The 23,751-nt window shown below is 36.9% G+C and overlaps 1 protein-coding gene across 1 annotated transcript in view; it reads left to right on the top strand.

The window, feature by feature from the left end:
* Positions 1–12,264: 12,264 nt before the first annotated feature.
* LOC120476019 (progressive ankylosis protein homolog) overlaps positions 12,265–23,751 on the top strand; it is a 230,056-nt gene continuing 218,569 nt past the window's right edge. Inside the window, exon 1 of the mRNA XM_089125925.1 lies at positions 12,265–12,505. The gene's annotated coding sequence lies outside the window, so the exon portion shown is untranslated. The remainder of the gene's footprint in view (positions 12,506–23,751) is intronic.

Raw genomic sequence — 23,751 nt, forward strand, 5'->3', positions numbered from 1 at the left:
GTTTTAACACAGTTGCCACATGTAGGCTACACCTAAATAAAACGATACACTGAGTAAACTAAGTTTTGTGAATAGATAAACGGTTGTTCATTATATCGATAAAACAATAACTTAAATTTATTTTTTCAGTTATGTTTAATCAGGAGAAAACCAAAAAGCTATCTCAAAAGCTAACTAGCAGCAGTAGCATTTTCAAGTAACAGCTTTTCGAAATTCTTATTACTAAATATCGAATAATAGTAGAATAGAATAAAGACACCATTATTTACATTGACCAGAGCGCATGAAACATTCACCTCGTAAAGGTAATGGGCGTGAAGTTTCCGGACAACGTGCACTACAGTTTAGCCAATCACAACACACCGGCCCAAACTAACCAATCTGAACCCACTGCCTGTTTCTGAGGGAGTGGTTTCATAGACTCAGGAAGTCATAGACTCGTAGATTTAGACAAATCGTAAGAGTGAGGTCGTACAAATCCGTATGAATTGGTCACAAGATAGCGTTGGCTAATCTGTGTTTGCGTCAGAGGTTTCTATTTACAACGTGTTTTTGCAGCATTGAGCAATCTTGAACGCAATGGCTTATCAGAGGTGTTTTACGCAAACATAATTACAAGTCTATAACATAACGTAAAAATCCACAAGAATAGTAATCATTGAAAATACGGAGTTGTTGCATCACTAGATTTTTGTCATTTAGTGCTTTTCAGTTTGTGTAGATGATAGCTCTGTTTTCTCTCTTACTTACAGACAGTATTTGTCTTTGTCTGGCCATTGTTAAACCCATAATTCTCTTTCTGCCTTTGTGGCGTATGAAGAGGCCTCCATCATTGTCTCTCATTGCACATGAGCCTCAAGTGCTCCCCATGAGAAAGTCTGAACACTCAAGTATGTCACGGTCTCTTTGAAATCGGGCAATGAAGGATCTCCTCAGGCTTTTAACGTTCTTCAGGCAGGTCGGGCAGAAACAACACCGGGCTGTTTCTTTTGAAGGTGAATTCTTTACCTGAGTCAGTGGTTTCCAAGGCAGCCGAGATATCATCCGTAGCACAGATACTTAATGGGAATAGTACAGCATGTTTCATTTCAGCTTGTTATCTGGCATTATGAATGAGTGTGCATTAGTCTGGGGTGTTGTGTCCTGAACAGAGCTGCTAAGATGAATCATGAATCTCAACAGAGTTGTTTAAAACGCCGTTGTGACTGATTTGTCTATTTGCATAACATGCATAATTCATTCGAATAAATTTGCTCCCAAAAGGGCAAAAATTAATTAATCATTGAATGAATGAAAGGATAAACAGAACAATGCATTCAGTAACTTACTTCTTCTGTGTGTGTCATTTTCTGTGTATCAGTATCACTGCTACAGGTAAGTTTGCTGGTTTGTCACAATGGAACTTGATATTAAACATCCATATATATATATATATATATATATATATGTGTGTGTGTGTGTGTGTGTGTGTGTGTGTGTGTGTGTAATTTTTTTAATTTAAAGATATATCAAAAATATCAAACTTTTATTAATCCATTTGTAATGTATATTCCGTATAATATAATGAAGTAATATAATAAATAAAAATAATAAATAAATACAATTAATATTATTATTATAGTACTATGTTATATTATGCATAATGCATGTATTATACATACAATATATATGTATATATATATATATATATATATATATATATATATATATATATGTACTGTATATTATATATTCAGATTTATAACTATATATTCAGAATTTACATTTATATATTCAGAGTTTTAACTATATATTCAGGATTTACATTTATGTATTCAGAGTTATAACTATATATTCAGAGTTATAATTATATATATTCGGGATTTACATTTATATATTCAGAGTTTTAACTATATATATTCAGGATTACATTTAATTATTTTCTGTTTGCCCCCCCCCCCATAATATATATATATATATATATATATATATATATATATATATTTTTATATATAACTGTTCTATCCATTCAATATAATTAAACATAATTATTATAGTAGCATTGATTTATGTACATCAAAATTATAGTTTACATTTTGTTATGAAGTGAATAGACACAGTTTATATTCTACAAAATAATAAGACAATGACAAATGTAGATATTTATGAATGAACAAGAGCCTTCTGATTAGGACTTGATGATTAATTGCATTACACTTCATGAACAGCTGTCTCCCCCATTAAGTATCTATATCCTGAGCCATTGAGCCTCATCTATTGCCTGTGGGTGTGCGAAGCAATCATGTTTCACTGCGTTATGTCCTTTATGAGCCAGGAGCACCTGTTACTTTCTGTCTCTTAGAGAACAGGAAGTCCACAACCTCAAAGAAGTCATTAATGTACTGACAGACATTGTGTTTAATAGTTGACAATCGTTCTGTGAGTTCTCCCTTTCAGTACCCCTGCATATTTGATCAAATCATACTTTTTTCATTTTAATAAGATGTGTTTATAGTATTTAGTTCACCTTCTTCATTGTGTTTTATATTAACATAGGCCAAACACTCACACAGTTAGCACACACAGCTAGCTCAGTAGCGCTTCATGGATATATTTACAGTGACAGAGCACATTTACACATATCCTTCAGGATTTCTCCCACTCACATAAAGCTCCTTTTAAGCAGGCGGTAGCCCTAAGAAAGAGACGGAGAGTGACAAGGTAACGGTTCTCCCACTTAATTGGTGTGAAAGTTTTATGACGACGGCGCAGATAAGATCATGCCTCCGCTCACCCATTTCCCCCGTCGGCACCGGAGTGTTTCAGGCACGTTTGAAAGCCATTCTAGGAAGTGTCAGGAAACAGGGCCTCTCTCACCACTGCAGATTTAAGAGCGTCCTGTAGCCTCACAACCCTCTCGTTCCTGGAATAACAGCCGGCCATCAAAGTGTGCGGCCTAAACATGTGCAACGGATAGATGGTGAAGTGAGGGGGGGAAGCTGTCACTTTAAAACACCGTAACCTTTATGTTCATACAGAGGTGGAGGCCGTGAAGAGAGTGAGCGAAAGAGAGAGAGAGAGGAACACATTAAAAGATTAATATCCGAGCTGAAAACCAAGGAGCTCAACAAAGGGTTTTCACAGCCCAAAGAACAAGAGCAGGAGCCCAACAATGAAAAATGTATAAGAAGATGCCAACCAATGATCTGAATTTAAGATGAGCTGGTTGAACTCAAAGGTGACCCGGATAGTATAATTATAAAAGACCTTTTTTTTTAAATATAGATCTAAGATATTTGATGTCATACGGTTAGTTCAGATTGGTCTGCAATAAAATGTTTTGAATAATGAGTACAGTATTTAATTGATCATTGTACGTGGCAACTTCATACACATGCTAGTTTCATGTGTCTGTTGGATATAAGACCCCTGTCTAGTTAATTTTGTTGGTATTAAAGGGAGACTCATTTTACCACTCCCCCAGAGTTAAACAGTTGTGTTTTTACCGTTTTCAAACCCATTCAGACGATTTTCTGATATTTAGAAGAATATCAGTATCCAGACAGTTTCTGGTCTCATTGACTTCCATAGTAGGAAAGAATATACTATGGAAGTCAATGAGACCAGAAACTGTCTGGTTACTGATATTCTTTTAAATATCAGAAAATCGGCTGAATGGATTCAAAAACTCAACTGTTTAAAGGAGAACTCCGGCGAACAATGAACCTTTGGTCTAATAAAACATCGGTGCCTAGTCAATCGTTCTCTGAGATTTGTTTTCTTGATAATCGAATGTAAAGAGATTTAGCTCTAAAAACTGTTTAGCGTATAATGCTAGTACTGGGGGCATTGACTAAGTAAAAGAAATCGCTAGTTTATACCACTAACAAGGCTCAAAATAGCCCCACACTAACACAGAAACATACTGAGGCTCCATACATGCAAAACGAAGCATTGGGAACTTTGTAAGTGTACAGACCGTTTAATAAGAAGATACTTTATAAAGACAGTTCACTTCGTGTATACAGACAGCAGCCATCTTAAAAAATAGTCTCGATAAGTCGATCCCCGAAAGCGGTTCATACAGTTCAGAAGTTCGCTGAACTTCATACAGCTCAGATCACTCAGCACGTCGTTCGGGGATCGACTTATCGAGACTATTTTTTAAGATGGCTGCTGTCTGTATACGCGAAGTGAACTGTCTTCATAAAGTATCTTCTTATTAAACGGTCTGTACACTTACAAAGTTCTCAATGCTTCGTTTTGCATGTATGGAGCCTCATTATATTACTGTGTGAGTGTGGGGCTATTTTGAGCCTTGTTAGTGGTATAAACTAGCGATTTCTTTTACTTAGTCAATGCCCCCAGTACTAGCATTATACGCTAAACAGTTTTTAGAGATAAAACTCTTTACAATCGATTATCATGAAAACAAATCTCAGAGAACGGTTGACTATGTACCGATGTTTTATTAGACCAAAGGTTCATTGTTCGCCGGAGTTCTCCTTTAACTCTGGGGGAGTTGTAAAATGAGCCTATTTCAAAAAAAAAAAAAAAAAGTGAAGTATCCCTTTAATAACCAGTAGACTGTACCTTGATGGATTGTTGCTATGTATGTTACAGTAGCAGTTCACTTATCAAACTTCATGTTTGGTTGTCGACAAACAAGTGTATACAGTATGTAATTAATATGTCAGCCCATTCTCACTCCCAAGGCGTCACCTAACTGACGCCTTGGGAAGCATTTGGACATGCTTCAATATCTGACGCTTTAGGCGCCCTTTAGCGTCAGTTAGATGACGCCCTAGGATCGCGTGTACCCTACCCCCACCCCACACCTAAACCTAACCGTGTCCTCCAACTGACGCTTTCCTTTAGCGTCAGTTAGATGACGCCGTAGGATCGCGTCATGTAAGTGACACTAAAGGGCGCCTAAAACTTCAAATATTGAAGCATGGTCAAAGGTGACGCCTTGGGGTGAGAATGCGTTGAATATGTTTGTGTAACTACATGCTCTATCTGCACAGTGAATATAAAAGTAATCTTATAGTCTAGTATTATGACATAAGAGTGCTTGTAAGCACCGTCAACGAAAAGCTAATTGAAACATGCTAGGGCGTGAAAAAAGCTAAAGCTAAGACTGCAACGCAAAGCAGCCCAAAAACATTTATCTTAAAATCTTCATCGCAGAAATCACTTTTAAATCACATTATTATTCATTTTGAGATCACAAAAACGTTTTCCTCAAGGACTTAATCCAACTGGTTAAAAAACAAATCGCACGCAGGGTCACAAACATGAATCAAAACAAAAACAATGTTGTTGCGCGATCACAGCGGTATCATAAGCCGATATGGGCAGGATTATAGTTCAATCTGAGCAATACACAGTAGCACACTAACCCAATGAACTGCTCTAAAACACACACACGCAACTACACGGTCCACTTCCTCCTCCTGTTATTTTAAATAAGCACCCCTGCGGCCTCTGTAACTTTACGGTTTTTCCACTTTCGGTCTTGCTTTCACTCTCTTTACTGTTTCACTTTCAGCTTCTTACCCAAATCCCCCCTCTCCCCCCTCTCCCCAAGCCCTCATCTCGCTGTGTCTCTTTCACGTCACTAGACATGGCCTAATTTCTGCCCTCAGCACCCAAACACTTGTCAGCAGAGAAACCAGTAAACAAAATCTGACTGGCCAGTCACTGCGCTCCTGTTGGCACTGTTGCTAGGAGACTATTGACCTTCAGATGGCATCTACACACACATGAGACAGTGAGTTTCAGAGTCTATTATCTATCTATCCATCTATCCATCTATCCATCTATCCATCTATCTATCTATCTATCTATCTATCTATCTATCTATCTATCTATCTATCTATCTATCCATCTATCCATCTATCCATCTATCCATCTATCCATCTATCCATCCATCCATCCATCCATCCATCCATCCATCCATCCATCCATCCATCTATCTATCTGTCCTGTCTGTCTGTCTGTGCTATATAGATCCTAAGACGTCATATAACTGACGTCTTGGGACGTCTTTTGACCATACGTCAATATCCGCCTTTTTAAACGTTGGTTACATGACGTTATCGGATCCTAACCCTACCCCAGACCTAAACCTACCCCGTCACCTAACCGACGTTAAAGGTAAAGCGTCAGTTGTATGACGGCCCGGGATCGTCATGTAACTGACGTTTAAGGGTACCCTAAAAAGGCGGATGTTGACGTATGGTCAAAAGACGTCCTAAGACGTCAGTTATATGACTTCTTGGGATGAGACTGTGTTATAAAAACAGATACAAGATTACTTGGGAGAGTCTCTCTGACAGTGTACATCATAGTGGCAAAAGAGTTGTGATTTATTACATATAATCATGTTCTTATGAAGCATTAGTGCATCTCAGTCACAGTGTTTACAATCCAGCAAATACTGTCCTTCATTTTTATCCTCCAGACTTTTTTCACAACCCATTCTCTTGCTATGAGGGCAAAAAAGAAAACTGTGCACAACTGTGTTGGAAAGTGCACTGTAAAAAATATTTTCATGATTTGCAATCACATTTCTTTTGTCAAATCAACTTACATAATTTATGTAGTTCAGATAACATAATATTTTAAGTCAATCTCCATTGTATTAACTCAATGTTTCCATTTCAATGAACTTAAAATTTTAAGGCAGCCAGGTTGCTTAATTTTTTTTAAGTTAAACCAACAATATATTTTTTACAGTGGAAAATACTTGACATCTCATCATGTTTATTTGTTTGCTTATTTGTTTTCATTTTAAAACATCTTACGCAACCTATATATATATATTTTTTTATTGATTTTATGATCCTAGATTTTGACAAAATTCAATTCTGCTTACATTTACGTTTATGTACTTGCCAACATAATTTTATAAATTGTTTTGATTACTGTTTTGGTCCCTAAAATGGAGGGAAATTCTAGAATAATCTATCCTTTTTTATACTGTTTAAACAGTAAATGATGACAGAATTTCCATTCTAGGATGAATTAGGACTATATTTATTACATGAACATAATTTATAAGAACAGTCAACCGGATCTCCTCTGCGTATAGCACGAGGGCATATACTTTCCACAGCATTCTGTGCGGTAGAACTTTATTCTGTGACATATCTTGTTGGAATTAACACAGTCTCATCCCAAAAAGTCATATAACTGACGTCTTGGGACGTTTTTTGACCGTACGTCAATATCCGCCTTTTTAGGGCCCCCTTAAACGTCGGTAGATGGCGATCCCGGGACGTCATACAACTGACGCTTTACCTTTAACGTCAGTTAGGTGACGGGTTAGGTTTAGGGTTAAGTTTAGGTCTGGGGTAGAGTTAGGATCCCATAACCTCATCTACCGACGTTTAAGGGGGCCCTAAAAAGGCGAATATTGACGTATGGTCAAAAGACGTCCCAAAACGTCAATTATATGACGTCTTGGGATGAGACCGGGTTGTTGGAATGCACCCGCTGTAACCATTTCAATTGGTCAGATGGCTTTATTTATAGCACATAACTTCTAAAAGGCCATAGGTGTAGCATAGCACGGTGGAAATGCACATGTGGGATGCAGTGTAATTATGTATTGTCTCTCAGAGTGTGCATGTACATGTGTGCACATTCGTGTGATTGATGATCCTATCATGAATACCTTTTGCCATTGTCCTGTGTTGCTACTGATTCCAAGCCAACCCATTTATCTACCTTTTCTCTTTCCTTTTCACAAGGTTAGCACATATGTCTTTGTCCCAATACACATCCAGTGCATGTCATCCTGTATAATAATCCCATATCACAATCACAAAAAAAGATTTTGCATACAAAAGATCAGTAGAGTCACACCTTAACATTTGTTAGTACTTGTGAATCAGTTGTATTTGCTCTTTAAAGGCCAGTTTATTCATTCTAAAAAACTATATATTGTGATGATTTATGTTATTAGCTGCAGGCACGCAGTCAGATATTCCGCAAGGACCATCATTCATGTCTTTATCTGCCTTATAATCTAACTGTGAGAAAATTCAAACACACCTCTTGAGCGACAGAATGAAACAAAGATGCCTCTCATTCCTCACATCAGTGCTGCTTTTGACAAAGTGAGTGGTTTTGAAATAACTTCAACCTCTAATTTACAGTGGCATCACATTTGTCTTATGTTGTAAATGATTTATGGAGCACCTGGACATTATATACAACAGAAAAATACTTTTAGACATTAATTACAACTTTCCCATGAGGCAGTTGTTTTAAAGGATGTCACGAGTCACATGGGCTGCAGATGAAAGTTGTCATAATCAAAACGGATAAAGACACGTTTTACAGTTATGCAAAGGAATTGCTCAAGGTAAAACAGTTTGCCTTTGGACAATTTTTCCCTTGTTAAATTATTTGTGGAATTTACAGACATTATATACACCGCAGGACATATTGTGGTTTATCTCACTGAAATACGTTGCGCATGAATGCTTGTTATTGCTTGGGGAATATTTAGTATGCACATTCAACTTTGTAACTGGAGACACTGTAAAAAATTAATCCTGTAAAAAAACGGTAAACTACTACATTATACTACAAAAATACGGTGTGTTACTGTTTTTGTGTTAGAGCATTTAGCTGTTAAATTAAAGTTTTATACTGTAGCTGACAATACGGTATTTAGCTGTTCATTTCAAAAACAGTAACACACCGTATTTTTCAGCCCGATCTCATGAAAGTTCGTATCTACAGCACGAATGTAATTTCTCGTGCCATTTATACGCCAAAAACAGTTTTTGCGTGTATATGGTACGCATTGTTCGCGTGTATATATGATACACACTTTATGGTGTATAATACGCACAAACTCCCCACCCCCCTCCCCCCTAAACCTACCCCAGGGTTTTTTAGTGCGTAGCATATGCTCGCAAAAAACATTTTTGGCGTATAAATGCCACGAGAAATGACATTCGTGGTATAGATACGCATTTTCATGAGACTGTGTTGGTATTTTTTTGGTATGATGCTGGCAACCACAGCTGCCAGTAGTTTACTGTTTTTTTTTACAGGATTATTTTTTTACAGTGAAACAGCAACAATCATATACTTTTTATTTTATTTAATTTTTTTCATAAAAATTATGAAGTTTTGTTGTTGGTTCACTTAAATTGGGTGAGGTTTGTGCATAAAATCTGCGAGAACATTGATGAACACATTAAATGAAACCTGGAATTTAAATTCACCTGTCTATTTTCTAAACTAATGTTATTGAGGTTATTATGTACAATTTATGTGCGTATATCATTCATTTTTTTTTTTTTTGACATTTGTCAGGGTGTGGTGCAGGCAGAAGACGAAAAGGCAGAAGTTCCAATGCAAAAAGTTTACTTGCAACAATATATCTCAAACTGGTACAGATAGCCAGAAGATGAACTGATAATGATGATGACACGTGACACGAAGATAGGCAGACTAGTACAATGAAAACAAACTCAACAGCACACAACTTTGTCAACTTTATAATTTTTAATCAAAATGTCATAACTCAGTCTTCTGGTAAAACAACAGACTTCTCTCTGGTGATGTAAGCCAGACTTACATGACTTATCCAATCATTTAGGCTGCTTAAACCCAGCATTATCATTCTCACAATATGAAAGAAAACATCTGTCACTAACCTGGAATAAATTCATTCAATTTTTCTACACTAGTAAATGTATCTAAGACTGTTTAGATATTTATTGGAAAATAAGACAAGTTACTGGAAATATTATATTTGTATGTTTGATGAGCTAATAAAATATTAAAACTCAGTCTATTGTTTTGTGGTCTGAATCAGCACACATTGTTCAACTGATAGAGTTAACAGTACCATGAGAGGATGCTGTAGATGAGGCATATGAGAGGAAGAAACTGCGGTATGCTCACCTGGCCACTGAAGCAGAACAGCGAGGATGGAAAGTCCAGGTTTATCCAGTGGAAGTGGGTTGTTGAGGTTTTTTGGCACACTCTACAACCCAGTTCCTCAGAGACGTCGGATTCAATGGCCAAGAGTTGTGTCACACAGTAAAGAAATTATCTGAAGCAGCAGAAATTTATTTTCTAGCTATAAGTAACTTTGTAACTATGTCAACTCTCATTTGAGTATTACTACAACTCTCATTTAACTGTTAGGTTAGGTGTAAGGGTTCGGGTGAGTAAAATAAGTTGACATGTAGTTGCAAAGTTACTGATACACTCACCTCAAGGATTATTAGGAACACCATACTAATACTGTGTGTTTGACCTTCAGAACTGCCTTAATTCTATGTGGCATTGATTCAACAAGGTGCTGAAAGCATTCTTTAGAAATGTTGGCCCATATTGATAGGATAGCAACTTGCAGTTGATGGAGATTTGTGGGATGCACATCCAGGGCACGAAGCTCCCGTTCCACCACATCAAAAAGATGTTCTATTGGGTTGAGATCTGGTAACTGTGGGGGCCATTTTAGTAGGGCTGGGTATTGAGACAAATTTCACAATTTGATTCGATTTCAATTCACAAGCTTGCAATTCGATTTGATTTCGATTACGATTCAATTCAATATCGATTATTCTGGATATCAGTTACAATAAATGGCAAATTTTCTCAATCTCTTAACTAATGCTGCAAACTATGGGAGTCTAGTTGTAGCCTATAGGCTTCATTAGCCTAATATGAAGGTAATAATGAACTGTTTTGTAGCTATACAAACAATTAAATTACACTTTTATTTATTTTTATAATAAGATTATATGAAATATAAACATTTAAATGGTGGCTGTCATAAAAACTTGCCAGATTTATTCAAATATGCATTAAATATTGAAGAACATTAAGATTATAATGCATATGGTATTTAGCAAAATGCTCCTCTCTAGAGTTATTTTTTCTAGCTGACTAATGAGTTTATGTGGGTTTTCTGAGGTAAATATATGACGATACATGACATTGATTACAAGCTGTTTAACTGACGTCTTTCCACGGTTGAAAGGCTGATTGAGCGAATCAATGCGACATGATACGGATTTCGATAAGTTGTACTCTATCTTTTAACACACTTTCAGATGTTCATTCATGTTTATTTCGCGCTCTCACGCCACAGCGCCAAAACTCTATTTATGTTTTTGAATTTCTAAAGAAAATGGACGTAATTTGAAAATTGAGACTTCGTTTCAAATCAATAGTAACAAAGGACAAAGATTATTGCGATTTTTTTGGATGCGCGCAGCCGCGATACAATGTCCTATTCATTCAAATGAAACAGGATGACTAATCGATTCTTGAGATTTAAGAATCGATATCGGTTCGTAAAAATGAGAATCGATTAATTTTGAGAAATCAATATTTATTACCCAGCCCTACATTTTAGTACAGTGAACTCATTGTCATGTTCAAGAAACCAATTTGAAATCGAGCTTTGGGACATGGTGCAATAATGGTGCACCAATTTGATTCGAGCTTTGGGACATGGTGCATTATCCTGCTGGAAGTAGCCATCTGAGGATGGGTAGATGGTGGCCATAAAGAGATGGACATGGCCAGAAACAGTGCTCAGGTAGGCCGTGACATTTAAACAATGCCCAATTGGCACTAAGGGGCCTAAAGTGTGCCAAGAAAACATCCCCCACACCATTACACCACCACCACCAGCCTGCACAGTGGTAACAAGGCATGATGATCCATGTTCTCGTTCTGTTTACGCCAAATTCTGACTCTACCATCTGAATGTCTCAACCGAAATCGAAACTCATCAGACTAGGCAACTGTCCAACAGTCTTTAACTGTCCAATTTTGGTGAGCTCTTGCAAATTGTAGCTTCTTTTTCCTATTTGTATTGGAGATGAGTGGTAGCCGGTGGGGGTCTTCTGCTATTGTAACCCATCCGCCTCAAGGTTGTGTGTGTTATGGCTTCAAAAATGCTTTGCTGCATACCTCAGTTGTAACAAGTGGTTATTTCAGTCAAAGTTGCTTTTCTATCAGCTTGAATCAGTCGGCCCATTCTCCTCTGACCTCTAGCATCAACAAGGCACTTTTGCCCACAGGATGTAGGAGCTATTTTGAGTTTAGTTTAATCTCAATTGGTGTGCTATTGGAGCAATGGAATGTTTTGTTAGATTTAGGATCCTTTATTTTGTAGGGACTTTTATTTTGACAGTTGGTGAGAATGTTTGAATAAAAAGATGGCCGCCTCTCACTTTTTCAAACACAAGAAAAGAACAAGGAAGCTGTTGGAATGTACAAGCATACAGTTCTTTACTTTACTCTATCAAAACGCTATTGAATTACAATTGAACACTACTTGGACATTAGTTTTGACATTTAAGTTGTGCCTTTTAACCACCTTTCTTCAATCAACTACCAATCGTTTGTTGGATTACTGGAATCCATCCTTTGTCTGATACTACCAACATACAAAACTGCCAGCTGCCTGCCTTGCTCAGCTTACCAACCTACTTACCTACCTGCTGGAATTCCATCTCATCCACCGCAAAAAAAGGTACAATTCAAGTTTCTTTGCATTTGATAGCTTGTCAAAGAAGTAAACCAATACGTCCCAGCTATGAGTGGTACGCCATCACACTGGATGTGTTTCCCTTTTCACACCATTATTTTTAAACCCTAGAAATGGTTGAGAAAATCCCAGTAACTGAGCAGATTGTGAAATACTCAGACCGGCGGGTCTGGCACCAACAAGCATGCCACTCTCAAAATTGCTTAAATCACCTTTCTTTCCCATTCTGACATTAATTTTAGAGTTCATTTTTTAGAGTCTTGACCAGGACCACACTCCTAAATGTATTGAAGCATCTGCCATGTGATTGGTTGAGTCAAGTCAAGTATATTTATATAGTGCTTTTCACAATATAGATAGCATCAAAGCAGCTTCACAGTATCAATCAAAACATAATATAATAACAATGTTTGTTTCTTAGTGGAAAACTAAGTGTAGTTAGTATGTATGTTGGGTGACCGTCATACCCAGCTAACAATTTTAGGTTCTGGGACTGTTCCCAGAACGTTCCCTATTGGTTCCCCAGGAAAGTTCTCTTAACATAAATAGAACGTTTCCCTTAAAGGAGAACTCCGGCGAACATTGAACCTTTGGTCTAATAAAACATTGGTACCTAGTCAATCGTTCTCTGAGATTTGTTTTCATGATAATCGAATGTAAAGAGTTTTATCTCTAAAAACTGTTTAGCGTATAATGCTAGTAATGGGGGCATTGACAAAGTAAAAAGAAATCGCTAGTTTATACCACTAACAAGGCTGCAATTGACGAAGCATTGAGAACTTTTTAAGTGTACAGACCATTTAATAAGAAGATACTTTATGAAGACAGTTCACTTCGCGTATACAGACAGGAGCCATCTTAGGAAATAGTCTCGATAAGTCGATCCCCGAACGCCGTTCATAAATCACAAATAAATACAGTTGAGAAGTTCGTTGAACTTCATACAGTTCAGCTCACTCAGCACGACGTTCGTGGTTTGACTTATCGAGACTATTTCCTAAGATGTCGTTTCTGAGGATTCTGATTGGCTTGATTGGCTTTATCCTTAACCCCTACACTGCCGCCAATAGGTTTGGCATAGTTATGATGGCGCTCGACGGCGTATTTATGCGGGTGTGTAAACGATGTTATTTTTGAAAACGGAGAGGGGGAAAATATTTGTTTTGCTAAATAAACGGCTTTATGTAAACGTGGCCTAAGGTTAGGGGAGCGTTCTGGGAACATTCCTTTTAGGAGAACCTAAAAATAACCTACAGGGAACGTGTCCAGAACGTTCTTATTTGGCTCCCCCAAAAATAACCAAATAGGAACCATATGGGAACGTTAGGGAAACATTTTGTGTTTGCTGGATATAATTATTGCCCAACAATCTCATTGATTTAATTTAGACTTACCCAATTTAACAGAGCAGAATATTAATTTACTATAGGCCTATTTGCCCTATGAGCAATTTATGTGCCGGCGAGATCAAAGACAAATGAACTGATTTCTTTAGCTGCCAAAACCACTTCCTGTTTGCATTTATTTTATTGCCTCTTTAGAATGTCACCATTACCATTGTTTTATAGATAATAAAACACACCACATGCTTTCCCGTAATAGACCTTTGGATGGTTGGATGGCCTTACAAGAAAAGTACAGGAAATTCATGTAAGACTTTCCGCTGGTCATGTTAGTACTGTAATACCATAAACTTTTATACTTCACTTTGATTTTAAGAGTCAGTTGATGTGATGCGTAGATGAAAAGTACTGTATCACTGCAAAACAACTATAAAAGCCAGCAGTTTCATTACTAATGACCTGTCAAATTTTCTGATTCTTTTTAAATCATAGAGCTTATTGTTTAAGGAAATTGTGATCTTATTTACAAAAATGGTTTAAGTTTTTGACTAGTTTTTTCCTGACTGAAAGCTTACTCAATATATTACACAAGTAATACAGATGACTTGACTTGTGTTTCTCAGCTGTCTGGAGCTTTCAAAGTTGTGCTGACAAAAATATGAAACAGCGTATCCTTTCATTCCTTGAATGAAAAAGACTGTTCTTGGAATACTGCATAGGTTTTACTCATTAGTGGTTGACTAGTCCATATAAATGGACAGAGTAGAGCACTATTATTTAGCAGGAAGTAGCAGACCTATTGAACACGCAGAGCTGGGCTTACAGGCTTATCACACACCATCTCTGCCTTGTCAGCAGCCAGAACAAAGTCGTTCATTCAACAATTGTGCAGCCTCCCCAGCAACCCTGCTGAATCTGATCAACGAAGGGCCCTTTATCGCATGCGACATGACTAACCATTGCAATCATTCCTCATGTGTAAGGGCTCTAAAGATACTTGGGCATTGTGCCCAATTCGGGATTGGCACTTGGCTGGGTTCTTGATGCCCAATCGAAAACCAGCAATCCTAGGATTGTAAAGCAATCCTTTTTCACACTGCCATCTTCACAAATTCCTAAGGGACACTGTTCGCATCCAGTGATATTGCAGCTCTTGCTAGATAATTGACCTCTCAGCTTCTAGAGTGATTCAGTGGGACTGGAAATCTGTGATATGGATTTCAAACTGGATAAAGAAAGTCCTGATCTTCTCAAATGTTTCCTGATTCTCAAATGTGATAAATTCTGGAATTACATTTACATGTGATCATTTAGCAGACACTTTTATCCAAAGCGACTTACAAATGAAGGGAGCAATAGAAGCAGTTAAACTAGGAAAAAACTAATGAAATACCCAGTTAAGAAGTCAGGCCATTAGATGATGATTGTCTCACAAATATTTCAGAAGTTATTAGCACTTTTTTTTTTAAATCTGATCTCATGACCCATAGGTTGCACTGAACCCAGATTTAGGCAGGTACCCTCAGATCACCCTCAGATTACGGTGTTTATTAAGCATACCAAGTTATTTTCGATAGTTTTTGCTGATGTACAGTAATCTAATTTTGGGTCAACAGTACATTTACACCATCATAACTTTTGTATTGTAATTGTATTTTAACTTGTAATTATATTTCACTATTTTAGAGATTTTACTGTATTTGTGATTAAATAAAATGCAGCATTGCATTCTGTTAAAAACAATCTAACCAACTCCAAACTTTTGAACAGTAGTCTATACTGTATATAATAAAATATAACATGACCCTCTCAGCTGTGGCTACATTTACAATACTGCAGTCTCAAGTGGCTCATAGCTTTAATAAAATGTTGCTACGTAAATATAAATATAGTAATAATAATAATTATTATGGTAACACTTTATTTTGATGGTCCCTTTTAAACATTCTGTTGACTATAAGTAACTTTGCAACTACATGTCAACTCTCATTAGAGTAGACTGTCTGCTTAATATCTGCCAACTCTATATTGTGATGCTCTTCCAACATACAAACTACAGTACAGACTATAAGTAACTTTGCAACTACATGTCAACTTATTCTATCCCTAAGCCTAATACCCTACTAACAATCTAGTGAGAGTTATTAGAGATGTAGGTGAAATGTTACTTATACACACTCTCAGAAAAAAAGGTACAAAAGCTTTCACTGGGGCTGTACCTTTTCAAAAGGTACACTTTTGTATCCAAAGACTACATATTGGTACCTTAGTGGTACATATTAGCACCTGAAATGTACATATTAGCTCATGAAATGGACATATTAGCACCTAAAATGTACATATTAACACCTAAAATTGACATATTACCACCTAAAATGTACATATTACCACCTAAAATGTGCATATTAACACCTACAATGTACATATTAACACCTAAAATGTACATATTAGCACCTAAAATGTACATATTAGCACCTAAAATTGACATTAACACCTAAAATTGACATATTACCACCTAAAATGTACACATTAGCACCTAAAATGTACATATTATCACCTGAAATGTACATATCAACACCTAAAATTGTCATATTAGCACCTAAAATGTACATATTAACACCTAAAATGGACATATTAGCTCATGAAATGGACACATTAGCACCTAAAATGTACATATTAGCACCTAAAATGGACATATTAACACTTAAAATATACATATTAGCACCTCAAATGTACATATAGCACCTAAAATGGACAAAAGTTTACCTTTTAAAAAGGTACAGCCCCAGTGACAGCTTTTGTACCTTTTTTTTCTGAGAGTGTAGTCAACTGAATGTGTTAAAGGGACCATCCAAATAAAATGAAACCATTATTATTATTACGTTATTAAATATGAATATATGTACATTAAAACATTATTTTATCATAGCTCTTACTATTTCATGTATTTCAGGTTGAAATGTGGTACTGTCCAATCATCATCATGGACAGGCTCTGTTTTATAATAATTAAGGAATGAAATCTTCAAGCCCTATATACAATAGCCAGTCTTTTTAATATAATTATACAAATGTTAATTCAAATTAAAAAGGGCTATGTCTTCAAGACCAAAACAGATGCAGAAGCTTGGCTTGTGTTGCCATGTCAACGCTGGTAAAAGTCAATCAGAGGTATGGTTGCTAATTGGCCCTGGTGAAGAGGCTGATTATTTCTCTTGTTGGGTGTAATGTGGCGTGGCGTTTGTTACAAGCTGCCAGTGACCTTTGGCTTCGCCACCCGTCCCACAAAGCAACCTGCATGTCCTAATGCAATTAGCGAGATTTTGTAGCGCACTTCTCACAGTCAGTCTGTGCCGCTTTGTACAAATGAACATCCTATTTGGCATTTGAATGGCATTATCTTTTCTGCTTGATTAAATCTGAGTCTACTTTTTTTTATCTGAGATGAAAAGCTGCGAGACGCTTTTGGTGCTGAGAGATTTTTGATATTTTGCTCTGTGTATCTTCGCAAAACCAAAAGACAAATCTTTTGTTCTGGGATAATTTTATCTTAAAGTAATCATTTAATCGATTGAGCTCTGCCAAACAGTTATCATGCTATCAATATTTGTCAATTATTTAACGTCTTATTTAACAAATTTTTTTAGACAAGATTTATCAGATGAAGTGTGTTATTTTTATCCCATTTCAGCTTAATAGGAAAAATTTGTAAGTTAATTTACTCAGGTATTTGATTTTTTTTTTCATAATTATTATTTAAAACGTCATAACTTGATTTTCTGATAAAAGCAAGTTAAGTCTGGTGATGTATGCCAGACTTCTCCAATCATTTAGTCCACTTAAACCCCCACCCTTCCACAATCGATTTCAAGCTAGCAATTATTTTTCAGTGCAACACCCTAGTTATTTCATAAAATAGACAAAAAGGAAATGAAATCAAATGCAATTTTATTTGTGAAGTGTTTTTAAGAGCCTAATGTCCTCATTCCATGACCTCATTACAGAGAAACCTTTTTGACAGGAAACACACATTTTTTAGGCTTGAACGAGAGAGGAATGATAAATAAACGTTTAAAGAGGCTCTGCTCTCTGTTCTCTTTGAACACTTCAGAATCAGCTGGTCTCCATACCTCTAGAACCCTGTAGTGGTTGAAATGATTGTTATTCTGGAAGAACATCACAGCTGGTTTATCACTAGCACATCCAAAATCAATAAGCCATGACATTGACGGTTGAGCAGATGGTTGGAGATAAGCCCAAGCAATTTCTAAACCATATGCCAAATTTTTAAATATACGTTATAGCAGCCATGCAGCGTGGGAGATCGAGTTGAAAGAACCCAACAGGAAGTGACGACACAAAGGGCAGTCATCGCCTAATGGTTAGCGAGTCCGACTGGTAACCCAAAGTTTGCTGGTTAGATTCCAGCACTAACTTGGATGGGTTAAGGACAATTTGGGTTACCATAGACCTTATTCAGAGCAGCGCCATGACAGGTATGAAAGTGATACTGTGAGGGATAGACTTACCGTGTTTCCAATGGTATCCGCTGTAAAAAGCTGAATAAAGCGGCAAGATTACTTACAATTTTCCACAGCTTACATTGTCGGGAGTTTTTTGTCAACTGACATTTCTTGGAAAGATATTTTCCCAGTGTTTCATGAGCCGAACAATCCGAAAACACATTAAAACACAGTACAGCCCATTGAAGAGATGCAAGTCTATCCCTCACAGCCTCGCTTTCATTCTCATTAAAAATCAAAGATGGCGCTGCCGTGAACAAGACGCATACTTGGCCTTCACATGTCACTTTCGCTTTCAAATGCTCGTTGGCTGATGTGCTTAGCATATGTTTATTCACTCTATTTGAGAATCTTACAATCTGAGAACATATTGCTACCATCAGGGCCATATAGCTATAACTTCCGGGGCCCCTGGCTGTAAATTGATCGTATATTTTTTTTTTGGTTAAAGTTCAGAGAGGGACATGGTTGTATACTTCTTGTGGTGAACTAATGTGTGGGCAAAATGTTTGAAGTTATTTTCACAATATTTCTACGTTTTTTTCCCCTTCGTTATCATTTCTTTGAACCCTGTTTTAGCTAAACTATATACAATGATGTATTCATATAACTGTAGTCATTTAATTATAAGGTTTGTCAATGTTCCTTTTCAAATTAGAACTTGGTCTGAACAAGAGATGACACACACGACCTTTGCATAGTTTGTTTGGGTGAAAAGCTCTGGGTCACAAGTTCAGACAAGTTCAGAAGGCTAGCCACACAGCTATGTTCCTTTTTAGAAAGAAATGGTATCTGCAAGGATTTCCAGTCAGGATTTAGGCCGTACCATAGCACTGAGACAGCTCTCATTAGAGTCACAAATGATTTGCTTTTATCTTCCTTCTATCAGTAGTGTTACTCAATCTTAGTGATGCATTTGATACCATTGACCACAACATTCTTTTAAATAGACTCGATTGGTTTAAATCATACAGTACTTATCTGAACATTATTATATTGTAGTAGTAAACGAAGAGATATCCAATCGATCACAAGTTCAGTATGGAGTGCCACAAGGCTCAGTACTAGGGGTCGACCGATATGGATTTTTTAGTGCCAATACCGATATTTTTTCATCAGCCAAGGGCCAATGACCGACATGAGCTGGTGATTTTCTTGAGCCGATACTGCTTTTGCTCCCTCAATTTACTTCATAAAAATGACACAATGATAACAAATGTTATCTCAATTTAAAGCTACACTGTGTAGTTTATTGTTCGCTAAAAACACTTAGTTCTTATAAAGATATGTGTGCTCATTAATGTATATTTACTTCGTTCAAGTAATAAAGTATTCTCGTGAGTGTATAATATGCCATTGAAAATACATACGGGTAAGGGGTTCTGGTGTCGGTCGCCATGTTGCCCCTCCATCTTGAGTAGTACATTAGCCAATGAGGGACATACTCGTTAATTCAAGCTTCGCCTTTCGCGTTATCGTTTGAGTTAACACTCATGGACGAGGTCGAACTGGAAGCCATGTTAATCTTGGACTACATTGGCCACCGTTGGAGTTAAAACGAAATCGGAATTGAGAGGAACAGAAACTAATATTCACTGGATGGTCATTTATCTTTACACCGCTAGATAGGGGTAAAAATCATACAGTGTAGCTTTAAAAAAGGAACATTTATTGAACTTTTTATTGAAAAATATTTTCAATAAAAATATTAACATTAAAAAGAATATTGAAAAATGTTTTATATAAAAACAGTATATAACAAATAGTAAACAACAAGAACAAGTAGATCTGACTGCATGGTTCTGATTATATCCTTGTGTTTGTTAGGCGAACATGAAAGTTAATTTAGAAAAAAAATAAACTGCATTTACCCATCTGTCGAGCAAAAACAGAGCTACCTGAATGTTGGATTGGAAGCCCTTCTGTCGGCGGAGTTCTCGCCGCCTTTCAAAGGATTTTCCAATGTAAATTCGGGACTTATTCCTTCTCCTTTTCCCTCTTCTTTGCATTTTTGCAATCTGCTCATCGGAACATAGCCTCTTTGGTCGTGTGTCGGCCATATCAAACGTAAAGAGTTATAATTCTAACTTCCCTCTTCATGCTTCTCTCTCCTGTACGCGCACTAACCCCACCTCCAAACCCTTCTTGTCGGTTATTGGCCGGAACAATGTTTGTTTTGTTTCGTGGAGCGGGTTGCCCCAGTTTGTTTTTGTCGCTATTTGTTGAGCATGGGCTGTCTACAGAGGTCGTGTTTTTTGCAGTGTGTTCAGGTGCAGGGTCTCATTCCCCTTCTCATGGATTTGGAGTCTATTCCACATTTTCAACAACTGGATCCTACATCAATCTTACTTTAATAGTTGTGGACATTCCCTGGATGACATGCATAGATTCATTCCCACCTTTCCTAATAGTGGCAGTCCTGGCTAACATTATGAACAGCTTTGGGTTTTGTGCAATTTCATGGCTGGTTTGCACACACACTATTCTGGCAGTTGTTTCCTCTGTTTCTTTTTAATATATGTATCAGTAAGAACATGTCACACTCCTGGATGTGAATACTGCAAGGATTCCTCACTGAGTTTAATTTACTGCACTAACTCTTTCCAAACACCATATGATGTGCTCCAGAGGGCTGTGACTGGTTCTGGGAGTCCACCCTTTCTCATCCTCTTCCATTTTTAGACAGATCAGTGTAATAAAGCTTCTTAAAAGCGGAATGAACATGCAACATTTCCGTCCATGTATGTCATGATCTTCCTCTAAACACCTGAGATAGTTTCCATTCCCTTTTCCCCTTGCAGTTAACATAATGCTGGATTTTTAAACCAACCAGTTGCAGGATTTACAGTATACATTTTCTAGTAGAGCCAGACCGATAAAGGATTTTGAAGGCCGATATCGATACAAATATTTGTTGATTTTAAAATCCGATATTCCGATATATCGGCCGATATTATTATCATTATTTCAGAAACGCACAACAAAATATTGACAGATTTCCCTAACATGAGTTATTTATGAGTTTTAACTAAAATAATATGATAATGCATGTTAAAAAGAAACTTGTTTCTATTGTCACAACAGAACAGAGGAACATCAAAATATATTAAAGTTCTGATAAATAAAATAATAATTAGCCCCTGCATTGCCTTATAGTTATAAGCTGCGTGATTCGTCCGTTTTTATTTTATTTTTGAAATCTTCATTTATCGGCCATTATAAATGCAGATACCGATATTTTAGAAAATGCATAATATCAGCCGATAATATCGGCCTGCCGATATATCGGTCTAGCTCTATTTTCTAGTGTTTCTTAAAATTAAAATGATTTAAAAATGATAAATTACTTTGAAAGTAAAATTGAAATTTAGCGAGGTTTATCATAAAAATTAGAACAAATGTTTAGGTATTTTAACAGAAAGCAAAACAAAATTCCACACACAAAGAAAGAAACGCATTATTTGGTGTGTATGTTGGCAAAAGTGTGTTTGGCTGTGGAACTGTGTGTGTCTGTGTGGGTTAATATTTATGGCTCTAATTACCCCTTGCTCCACTCATGTTGAGTCTACTTCCTCTCCTCCTCTGTTGTTTGACCAGCCCTCCTCTTTAAAGGTCTTGTCCCGGTGATAATCCAGCCGTGTCAAGACTGTACTCCTATTTGCCCTCCCCAAATAGAGTGTTCGAGTCGCAGTGACACGGTCATCTAAAACCACTGAAGGCCGACAAGTGGTTTGACTTTACACAGGCTGTTATAAAGCATGTAATGAGAAGGTGCACAGGAGGGAAATGGGGGTTAGTCTAGGCAAACACATGTCTTTTATAGTTTCAGATGGAAAACTTGATTGCAAGATTATGGGATGGGTGAACAGTAGTTCACTTTTTCGCTAAATCTAGATTCTTTTAGTTTAAGTACTGTACATCTTGATCAGTTTTATTTAGCATAAACGCTAGTAAAAACTTTTTGCATGTAGACACATGCACAAAAAAAAGTTTGCAGTTGGCACTTTAATTGAGTAAATTCATCTTTTTTTTTTTACTTTGTTAAACAATAGTTTATAATTTCTATCAATTGGATGTAATCATGCAGGAAAACAGAATAAAAAGGACAGGTTCAACAGTTAGTGTGAAGAAATGCATCATCTGTTATAGCATTGATGTTAGCATGCATCCTATGCAAATGCATCCCACACAGGTTCACAGTCTAAAATTAATAACGTTTTTTTGCTATGATCTGAAAACTATTTTTAAATGACTGCTGTGCAAATCATCGATTACTTATTTATTAAAAGATTGTAAAAGCTAAAGAGGTTTTCTGTGGGAGCGTAATGCAAGAATATCAAACTGTTACCAGGAATTTTTATGATTATTGTTATGCTGACAAAATGGTCATACAAGTATCATTCGTCATGGACAGAAGAAATATTGTGCTTTCCCCCCAACTTTTAAAACAGTGCTCATTATTACTTTACTTGAAGACTCAAGGCTATTCGTTCAATCTTTAACCCCTTATATGTCGTCGTTAGTCTTTCATAAAAGTTGGAAAGTCTCTTATTGAAAGACATACACCGAAATCGAAAGCTAACGTATCTTTAAAAAACCTCACAGGCCAACTAGATAAGAGGGATGTTTGGATCACTTTGGAAATCCTTGATTTCAGTGTAGCGTACAAGCACAAAGTATTCTGACTTTCAGTAAAATCCCATTCAAAGCTCTTGGCTGCAAAAGTATCACCATATAAGTATGTTTACCTATTCCTGAAACCTTTCCAGCACAATGAGAGCAAATAACCATGACAGCTGAGAGGAGGAAAAGATCCTTTAAGAGGGACAAAGGGCTTTGATATTGAACAGCAGCAAGGGGAAACAGAACATTCTCCTTCCTTGGGCCTGTGAAAGCAGAATGCTTCATTTCCCATCTTGCCCACATATGGCCAAGTCATATTAACTCTCTCATCATTCCAGCTGCTTTCTGGAATTTTTACTATCAGCATTCCTCCAGTGGTATTGGGTAATTTACAGTAGGGCTGCGGGCCTCAGTGACTCATTCTGCGCCAGAGTTTCCTCTAGAGTATCTGTTGGCCAGGTCTCTGATTAAGACTGATTGAATGCTGAAAATGGTTCAATTTCATTTAATTTATTAATATACCAGAAAATATTTTCTGCATTCCAGGCATTGCATCTTTCAATGAACTGCTCAGCTCAAAGCTCTTAATGATGATCATCTGTTGACTGTAAATGACATCACTTGGTGATAAAACAATTTCAAAGGTTCCCCTTAGGTAGCAATAGAAGATGTTTTATAGGTGTAGCTTGATGTAAAACAACGAGTACTGTGTGCCAGTGGCAAGGCCCATCTGGATTGAGACA

This window comes from Pimephales promelas, chromosome 22 (genome assembly GCF_988280905.1).
Source record: "Pimephales promelas chromosome 22, fPimPro1.hap1.1, whole genome shotgun sequence".
In the NCBI taxonomy this organism is placed as follows: domain Eukaryota; kingdom Metazoa; phylum Chordata; class Actinopteri; order Cypriniformes; family Leuciscidae; genus Pimephales; species Pimephales promelas.